Raw genomic sequence first — 9,543 nt, 5'->3', positions numbered from 1 at the left:
AAAAAAAAAAAAAAAGAAGAGAAAGCACTAAGAATCATGCAGACGGTGGGGGCCCAGACCAATTCAAAGGGGGGCACTATTAGCATCTGGGCTAGAATTCTTTATTGTGGTATGTTGGAAAAGAATGTGCCTGGTTTGTGCTCCTAAGAACTTGTGTGAGACTGAATCTAAAAGCAATGCACTAATTTCTTTGGCCAAGAAGATTCCAAGGCGGCCTAATATCGGTTCTGGCCTACAGTTATTAGTAATCACTCCTCTGTATGTCTACAAGGAAAGGAGCCAATGGTGCAGGAGAATACACAAAACGTACAATTTAAAGAGAACAAAAGCACCAAGAAATGTAATGTTGCCTTTCTCTCTTCTTTCTCTCTTGTTTCCTCCTCCTCTCCCTCCCTCCAACCACCAATAAACCTCTGCCACGTGGAAAAAAAAAAAAAAAGAAATGTAATGTTGCAGTCAAGGATTGCACTGAAAGAGATAGGAGATTAAGGAGAGGTTGGATCTGCCTTGGAATAAAGGAAAGAGTGCCCTCAAGGCAAGACCTCACCCATCTAAACTCCCAGTTTATGGAAGGAAAAGGCCCAAGGGCTGTTCTGTTCCCATAAAGTAACAGCAAACAAAAGCTGCTGACACAGGTTTTCATCCCAGCCGGTAGCTGAAATTGGCAATGTCACGAAGGTTAAGGGGTTGGTTGTGGTACTTTCAGCCTACTGTTGAGGCCAGGCGACTTGTGGCACAGAAGTCCCTGAGTAAATGTCTTTCGAGGACAAGAAGCTTTGAGAGATCATTGTATGAAGCTGTGGAAGTGAAGTCTGTGTTGTGTTGGACCCCAAGATATTGGAGATGTCAGAGACATGAGACATCTGCCACTCCAGCCTGTAGTAGCTTGTCTCTTAGAAGCAGTGGTGGCATTAACTCTCTCCAACTGACCACATCTGGTTTATTAGCTCACCTCACCCTCTACATTTTGTCCTTTTAAAATTTCTTGCCTTTTTTTATCCTTGTGTAGCCATTCTGCAACCTACACATATATATCTGCAACACACACACACACAGTTTTGCTTTTGTCTTTTACAGTGTGTTGTTATTGTACAGCACTATTCTCCCAGATAAACTGGACCATCTTAAGAAGTGCTCCTGGGTCTGCTTTCAAAAGTCCATCACAGCTTAGCCTATGGACTGCTTAACTTCTCCTAGAAGGAGAAGATGGGAGGGTCGTGGGGCCCTCACCTGAGTATCCAGCCTCTGATCCCAACTGGGTGAAAAAAAAAATGAATTAAAGGAAGGAGGACTACTTCTAAACTAGGGAGAAGATTTTTATTATAGCCACAGGGGAGAAAAGCAGGCAGAGGGAAGGGCCCAGGATGGAGTATGGCTGGCAGACTAAACAGGACATGAGAGAAGAGAGCAGCTGGGGAGACCAAGAGAAGAATCAGCAACCAAAAGAAAAGGCTCTGGCTGAAGAGGCCAAGACACTGGCATAGCCCAAATGGTGGAGATCCCCAAATGGGCTCAGGATGGGGGATGGGAAGCAGAAGCTTAGCCCCTGTGAAGTTTAGGGTAGGGGGTGGTGGGATGAGGAATGCTGGGAAATTTTTGTTGATGATAAATGGGTGATGTAATCTCTTCTGTAACTACTTCCTGCTGAACTTGGGGTGTCAGTGTTGGGGCTGGAATGTTGTTAGACAAAGCTGGAAAGGGAGAGAAGAATGCAGGCAGAGAGGCAGGTGGATTTCTGAGTTCGAGGCCAGCCTGGTTTACAGAGTGAATTCCAGGACAGCAGGGCAATACAGAGAAACCCTGTCTCGAAAAACCTAAAAAAAAAAAAAAAAAAAAAAAAAAAGGTTGGGTGTGTACGTTTGAAAGGTCCAGGCCTGTGCTCCTCCCAAGACCAGGGAAGAGACATGGATCCCATCCTCAGGAACAAACAGGTGAGGAAATTCAGGGATAATTACCAGAGGCTGATTGACCTGTGAGAGATGGGCCCAAGGCACCATCCTGAAGCTTACAGGAAATTCTTTAAATTTACAAAAAGAGATAAAAATTTTATATCTACCAGTACTGCTACTGTTTGTAAACTGTACTGAAATCCACATTGTAGAAAAGGCTGTAGACTCATGCCTTTAAGTCATAGTAAAAGCTATGGAGACCCAAAAATGATTCTGGGTAAGTTTGAACATGCTTTCCAGAGGGCTGGTATATAGATTGGATAGAGATTTTTTTTTTTTTTAAGCATGATTGAGAAGCACTTTTAAGTTGATACTTAGATGACAACTAAAAGAAATTTGAAATTTTGAGCTTGTGTTATCAGAACTCCATTGATTAATGTTAAACTTCTGAACTTCTGAAGTCTTAGTATAACAACAGCATACAGAGGGAAAGAAAGCTCAAACATTTTTTTTTCCATTTATCTTAGAGCTTTACAACTTGCATCACATACACTAAAACTTTTTTTTTTTTTTTTTTTTTTTTTTTTTTTTTGAGACAGGGTTTCTCTGTGTATCCCCAGCTGTCCTGGAACTCACTCACCAGGCTGGCCTCGAACTCAGAAATCCATCTGCCTCTGCCTCCCAAGTGCTGGGATTAAAGGCGTGGGCCACCACTGCCCAGTGCTAAAACACTTTTTAAGATAAACTTTAAACCTTTCCCTCACTGCATCTAATCACTTTCGATGAGCTATAAGTAGTTGATGACTGAGATCAGTTTTTGCAAAGCAAGTTCCTTTAAGTAAAGGAATAGTAAAAAGCTACATTGAAACCTGTTTTGTGAGTTTATCCCCTTTAAGACTGAAGTCTCTCAGCAAGTTAAACTGTGTCTATGTTTGCCTTTCTCTGCTGGAGACCTAGTAGCTCTAGAAAAGTGAGGCAGATCCTTACATGAACTGAATTGAACAGGAAGCTGCAGTCTGGGCCAGAAGGAGCTAGGTGCCTGCTTCTGGTAACATGAAGCTACAGTTAGCCATCAATATTATCAGAGATCTGAGGAGGATACATTATAGCAGGAAGCATAATCCAAATGGCCTATGGATCAATGAAAATGACAGAGATTTACAGCTACCTGGGTGGTTACCCTAAGCTCCTGTGGTATTGAGAGCCTCCCCGGATGCAGACGTAGTTGGTGGGTCTTCAGCTGCCACACAGGACAACATTGGCTTTCAGCTGCCAGACCCAGAGGGTCTGAGACTTTCCTGTGGAGAAGGAACTTGGGGAAATTGACTTACCTTGGACATTCAATACAAAAATGGCCGGTTGGTTCACAAATTGGGCAGCATCCTACCTGCAGGTGGGACATGGGGCAGTTTCTCCCAGTGGTTGGTGGTGTTACTATAATCAATGTGGAGTTGTCCATGTCCCATAGTCATCTTTGGAGACCTTAGAGCTGGATCAAGGTTAAGCATTTCTGTTTAACACAGGAAGCTTTTTCATTAAATATTATAAATGCCATATTCAACAAATCTCTGAAGAATCTGAGGACCTTTATCTATTAAGTATACCTGATTTAAGTGAATTTTACTTGCTTTTAGTTGCTTGCTTTAGGCTCAATCCCCAAAACACATACAAGAGGCTAATTAAAGGAATTACATCTGAACTTACCATGGCTATAAGCATAGTTCTGAGGACAGTAAAGAATTTGATCCTTTATGAGGTGACTGAGTATTAACTTGCATGTCTTACTTATTTTTAAGTTTACGACAAGTTAGTAATTTTTATAAGATTAAGATTTTGCAGCATTATCTCTGTTAAGTTTAAGCCTTACAAATTTGAGTTGAATATTTAATTGAAGACCCTTTAGTATCAAAATAAAATATAAAACCATAAATATAGTCTATAGAGGGATTGGGAACTTTAGCTTTTTGCAGTGCTCATTATGGAATACCAGTTTCTTGTATGACTCAGTTTGTCTAAATAGCTAAAGCTTAAACCAATTACTGTTGAATCTGAGTAGACCTTAAAAATTTATAAGCCTTGCCGGGCGGTGGTGGTGCACGCCTTTAATCACAGCACTTGGGAGGCAGAGGCAGGTGGATTTCTGAGTTCGAGGCCAGCCTGGTCTACAGAGTGAGTTCCAGGACAGCTAGGGCTACACAGAGAAACCCTGTCTCGAAGAACAAAACAAAACAAAAATTTATAAGCCTTATCTATTAAACATATGTTGTTTCTCATTTAAAAAATTTAGAAGCTTGGTGTTGTGCACTTAGCAAGGACATAAGTAGTTAGATATAGAACTCTAAGTCAGTCGGTTTTTGTTAACCTGAGTACATCTTTATAACTTTTATAAGCTATACAAAAATTTATATTAATACAAAGTATTTTGGAGACTGGCTGTTGTCTTGGTCTTAGTGGTAAATGGGGAATTCTTTATAACTAAGAAGTTTTATAATTACTGCTTTATACCACATGGTCATCTTAAGATGGTAGTGAAGTCTCATGCCTGTACTCTTTAGTAAAGATGGCTGCCTATTATACGATTGCTTCCCTCCTGATGAGGTCATTAGCCAAAGGCCAATCACAGGGTTGCTGTTTGAAATATCTATTTTCCCAATAGATCTATTTATTTACATGAGTTGAATCCAAGTTACATATGTACATGTATATTTGTATATATATATGTATATATGGGAGATATATATGTATACATACCCCATAATCCTCAAATCAGTGGTCCTCCTAAGTTTTTCATAGATTTGTTGAATATGGCATTTAAAGTAGTTAATGATAAATCTTTCTGTGATAAGCAGAAATGCCAAATCCTAGCTGCAACTCTCAGGTCTCCAAAAAAAGACTATGGGGCACGTATACATTTTTTAACTAACAACTTTTTGTTACAAGTTTTATGCTAACTTTAAAACAAATAATTTATTTCACTTTGTGTCCATTGGTGTGATGATATCAGATTCCCTGGAACTGGAGTTTCAGACAGTTGTGAGCTGCCATGTGGGTGCTGGGAATTGAGCCTGGGTCTTCTGGAAGAGCAGCCAGTAGGATCCATCTCTCCAGCCCTTAAGATAACTTTTGTTACAGATGTTCCAGATTCTTTAACAACACCCAAAGAATTTACAAATCCTAAAATAAAGACTGTTTACATAATAGTCTTAAAAGATTTCTTGAGAGCAGAGAGCAGAGAAATCATAGAGATAGAAGATTTTTAAGATTAGAAAGTTGGGAAACCTTAGCGAGTAGAGACTTTGGGAGTATTTGCTAATGTAGGGGCAGAAGTTGTTACAATCTGAAAGAACTTGCAACTCAAGTGTGCCATTGAGTTGTACTGAAGCCAAGCTATCTTGAAAGTTTGAAAATAGAGGCGAAGTAGCTCTAGAAATCATACCGTATTCCTAATAGTTCAGAATCATACCTTGGCTTGTCATTAGGACCTGAGGAGGAAGAGGAGGAAGAGGGTGAAGAGGAGAAAAAGGAGGAGGATGAAGAGGAAGAAGAAGAGAAAGAGGAAGAAGAGGGGGAGGAGGATAAAGAGGAGGAGGAGGAAGAGGAGGAGTTGTTTATATCTCCCCCAGGGAAGGAATTTTAGCAATAAGTGTATATCTTGAAAGCTCTAAGGACAGCAGGTTTATAAGGAAATCTCCGAGTTCAAGGAAGGAATTGAATCTTTGGAGAAAAGGAGGAAGTGTTGTGACATGAACTCCACCATAGGGTAGTTCCAACAAGCTCCAAGAGTTGAGAGATGGAGAACAGTGTAGTTGTGAGGGACAAGGAGGACAAGCAGGAACTCTACCCAAGGGAGGGTTCCAATATCGAAGATGCTACAAGGGCACAAAGAAGCTGTGTACATAGTAGCAGGCAGCTCATAGCAGGAGATCGGAAGGAAAAAGGGGTGTCTTATGCCCATGTGGTAAGCATCCTGGAGAGGTCAGCAGGGAGATTCCCACGGGGTGGATACCTAGGAGGGCAAAGCAGGAGCCAGAGAGACTGAGAGATGTTCAGGTGATGGGTGTCCTTGAGGATGTAGGACGTTTCAGGGGCCATACATAGGACACTTAATGAGTAGGCGAGGAGAGACAGATGGTTAGGTCAGACGGGTTGCAAAAGTGGTTGAAGAGGATGACTCTAGAATTTGGAATCAAATATGGTGGGTGGCAGAAGCCAGCAGAAACAAATGATCAACACATACCGTAGGATAGTCAAATCAGCAGCTTGGTTCAGAGAAATCAAGTCCCTTGTAAGAGAGCTCATTTATGCCAATACCAGGTTTCTGCACCAGATGAATGAAAAACAAAATGAAATAAAAGAAGGGCACGACTACTCCTAAAGTATGGAGATGACTTTCACTGCAGATATAAGGGAGAAAGCAGGTAGAAGGAAGAGTGCTGGCTGAGCATGGCTAGCAGACTAAGTAACCCATGAGAGAAGAGGGGGAGAGAGCAAGAGAGGAGCTGTGGACCAAGAGATGCAACTCTGGGCGGAGAGACTAAGAAACCAAGAGTCCAGAATAGCCAAAATGGCTGAGTTATGTTGCAATCAGCCTGAGGCAAGAGAAGCAGAAGACCAGCTTTTGAGAGTAACAGGTTTAAGGTAGGGGGTGGGATGAGGAGAACTGGGAGGAGCCACAGGTACTGAGTGGTGCTGGAAGAACTGGGAGAAGCCACAGCTACTGAGGGATGCTGGGAGAACTGAGAGGAGCCACAGCTACTGAGGGATGCTGGGAGAACTGGGAGGAGCCATAGGTGCTGAGGGATGCTGGGAGAACTGGGAGGAGCCACAGCTACTGAGGGATGCTGGGAGAACTGGAAGGAGCCACAGGTGTTGTGTGGTGCTGGGAGAGCTGGCCTATGCTTGCTTTGATATGTTAATAATTACCACAGTTAGCTATTTGTTCCTTGTTTCTGAGACCTAACACCAGCCAGTGGTCCTGGGGCTTTGGGGCAGGAGCTAATGGCTATAGCTGGGAAAGGATGAAGAGGAGAGGGCTCCATGCAGCCATGGGGAAGCCTTCTTTGCCGCTGGGTTCAAATCTTCCAATGTGGCTTCAAATCTTCCACTTATGCTTCTTCTGGCGACCCTTCACCATTGGTTTATAATTAAGTCTAATAAGCTGCATGGACTCTTGTAGAATCATACCTTGGGTTGTCATTAGGACCTTAGAAGGAAGGAGGAGGTGGTGTTGATATCTCCCTCAGAGAAGGAATTTTAGCAACGGGGGGGGGGGTATAGTGTGTGACCTGAGAAGTAATATTAACAATTAAGATCGGACTGAAGGAACTTATGTTTGCTTTAGCCAGGGCTATCAAGGGAAATAGGACTGTCTGGCAGATGGCTGCCAATGAGACACTGTTCCTAATAAATTTATTGCTACTTAATAAATTCTGATATTTTTAGAAAGATACAAATATGTTCATCTATATTTCTGATATAGTAAATTCAAGGTCCTGGGTATAAATCTTGGGCATCTGAATTTTTTCTTTTTTAAACTTGCTTGTTTATTATATGTGTGTTTGTGTGTGCTCCATGCAGTGTATATAGAAGTCAGAGGACAACTGGCAGTACTTACTTGGGTCTCCCCCTTTGCCATATGGGTTCCAGGGATCGAATTTGGGTCATCTGGCTTGCCAAGCGCCTTTACCCACTGAATCGTCTTGCTGGTCCTCCTTGCTTTTAGACATAGTCTTGCCATGCAGTGCATACTGGCTTCGAACTTGAGCTCTTCCTACCTCTGTCTCCTGAGTGCTAGATTACAGCTTGCACCAACACATCTAGCAACTCAGAACTTTTGAGCAGCCACATTTAGTTGCCAAATGATAGGGATTGGTTATGACTAAATCGAAGCAGCCAGTTCATGGGGGTTTGTATGAATGGCCTTTATAAGAACAGCAGACACATTTAAAAATTCTTCTACTGGTCACATTCCTATTGTCAAAGCAAATTGTTTAGCTAGGTGTCATGGTGGGCCCCTGCTGTCCTAGCATTCAAAAGGCTGAGACATTGAGAATTGCTGTAAGTCTTTATTCCCTTACTGTGTTATCTACGACATAGTGCATAACTTCTCAGAGTCCAGAATTAATTAATTAATTAGTTAGTTAGTTAATTTTATAAAAACAAAGGGGTCCTGCTAGACACTAGGGATCCTCAGACTTGATGTATGCCAGCAGCCATCACAGCTTCCTGTTCTGAGCAACAGTGGTTATGGAGTCGAAGGGTGGCCGTTGTGGGAGAGGTTCAGCAGTCATCTGGCATGATCAATCTTGACCCAAGCCAGGAGGGGTTATGTGTTCTCTAAGATGTTTCTTCCTGTCTAATAGTGCCTGGTTCACCCTGGTGATTAGAAGGCTTTTTTATTTTAACTTGGATCAGCCCACACTAGGTGATATCTGCTTTGTAAGTCTGATAGCTGTAAGTCATTTCTTCATAATGTAAGTTCTGCGGGAGATCATGAAAATGGCTTTGGGGGAATCGACAGAAAAAGATAAGGGTTGGTATGTATAAAAAAACTAAACAAAACAAAACAGACAAGAAAAAAAAAACCAATCAACCAACCAAACTGAAAAAAAAAAAAAAACCTGTCCCCCAGAAATAGAAGATTTTGCTGCGTTTGAAAATTTAGATGAGCATTTGAATCCATGGGAGATAGTTTAAGATAACATTGAATGTGATAGATTGCAAACATGGCCACACTCTAACTCTTCTCTCTTCTCTTGGCAGTGTGGTTTTGCAGCTTTCCCACTGAGGAGTAAGGTTGTTTCATTTCTCCCTTATGAATCTGGGCTGGACTTTTTTTTTTTTTTTTTCTGTCAATAGGCTATAGCCAAAGTGACCTTCCCAGCTTTACAGTTGGGCCTAAAGGAATTTTTGGTGCTTCCATTGAATCCTGGAATTCACCTAAGGCCTTCTATCTGGGAGATGGCATATTAGAGTCATCCAGACGCAGGCCCATCCTGGTCTAGGGAACCTCAGTCAAACAGGGAACCAACAGCAGATATCGTGAATGAGTGAGCACAGCCAGATCAAAGAACCACTCACTGGGACCACTTGAACTGGCAACCACTAGAAATATGAGCTATGTATTTTGGCAGAAACTGGGTTCCCTGTGAGGCCTCCCAGGTCTATATTTGTTTGTCTATGTGTTTTGATTCTTTCATAGGTGACAATGCATCCTCTTTCTGGGTTTCCACATTGTGATACCATTTGTACAAGGGCAAGACCAGATAGAGCAGGTTGTCCCCCAAGTTTTAATGAGTGAAGAATAAGAAAACTGACAGTCATCCCTAAGTGTTCTTTTGTGGATAATGAGAATGACAGGCTAGTTGGTCGTAGAACTTGATGTTTGTCCTGCAAGGAACCAAGCAGAACAACCTTGCTGTTATTTATGAAACCACAATAGGAGGAATAATATACCTAGTTCTTTCTGTCAAAATAGAAAGAAGGGCCCGAGAGATGGCTCAGCTGGTAGAGTTACTTGTGGCCAAGCCTGATAACCTGAGTTTGATCTCTAGAACTCACATGCTAGAAGAAGAAACACATATGCACACGTATGCACACACACAGTGTAAAAAAAAAAAAAGAAAAGAAAAAGAAAGCAAACTGAGTCGTGATC

The sequence above is a fragment of the Mastomys coucha genome, unplaced genomic scaffold (assembly GCF_008632895.1).
Source record: "Mastomys coucha isolate ucsf_1 unplaced genomic scaffold, UCSF_Mcou_1 pScaffold13, whole genome shotgun sequence".
NCBI classification, from domain to species: domain Eukaryota; kingdom Metazoa; phylum Chordata; class Mammalia; order Rodentia; family Muridae; genus Mastomys; species Mastomys coucha.
This window is presented reverse-complemented; position numbering follows the sequence as displayed.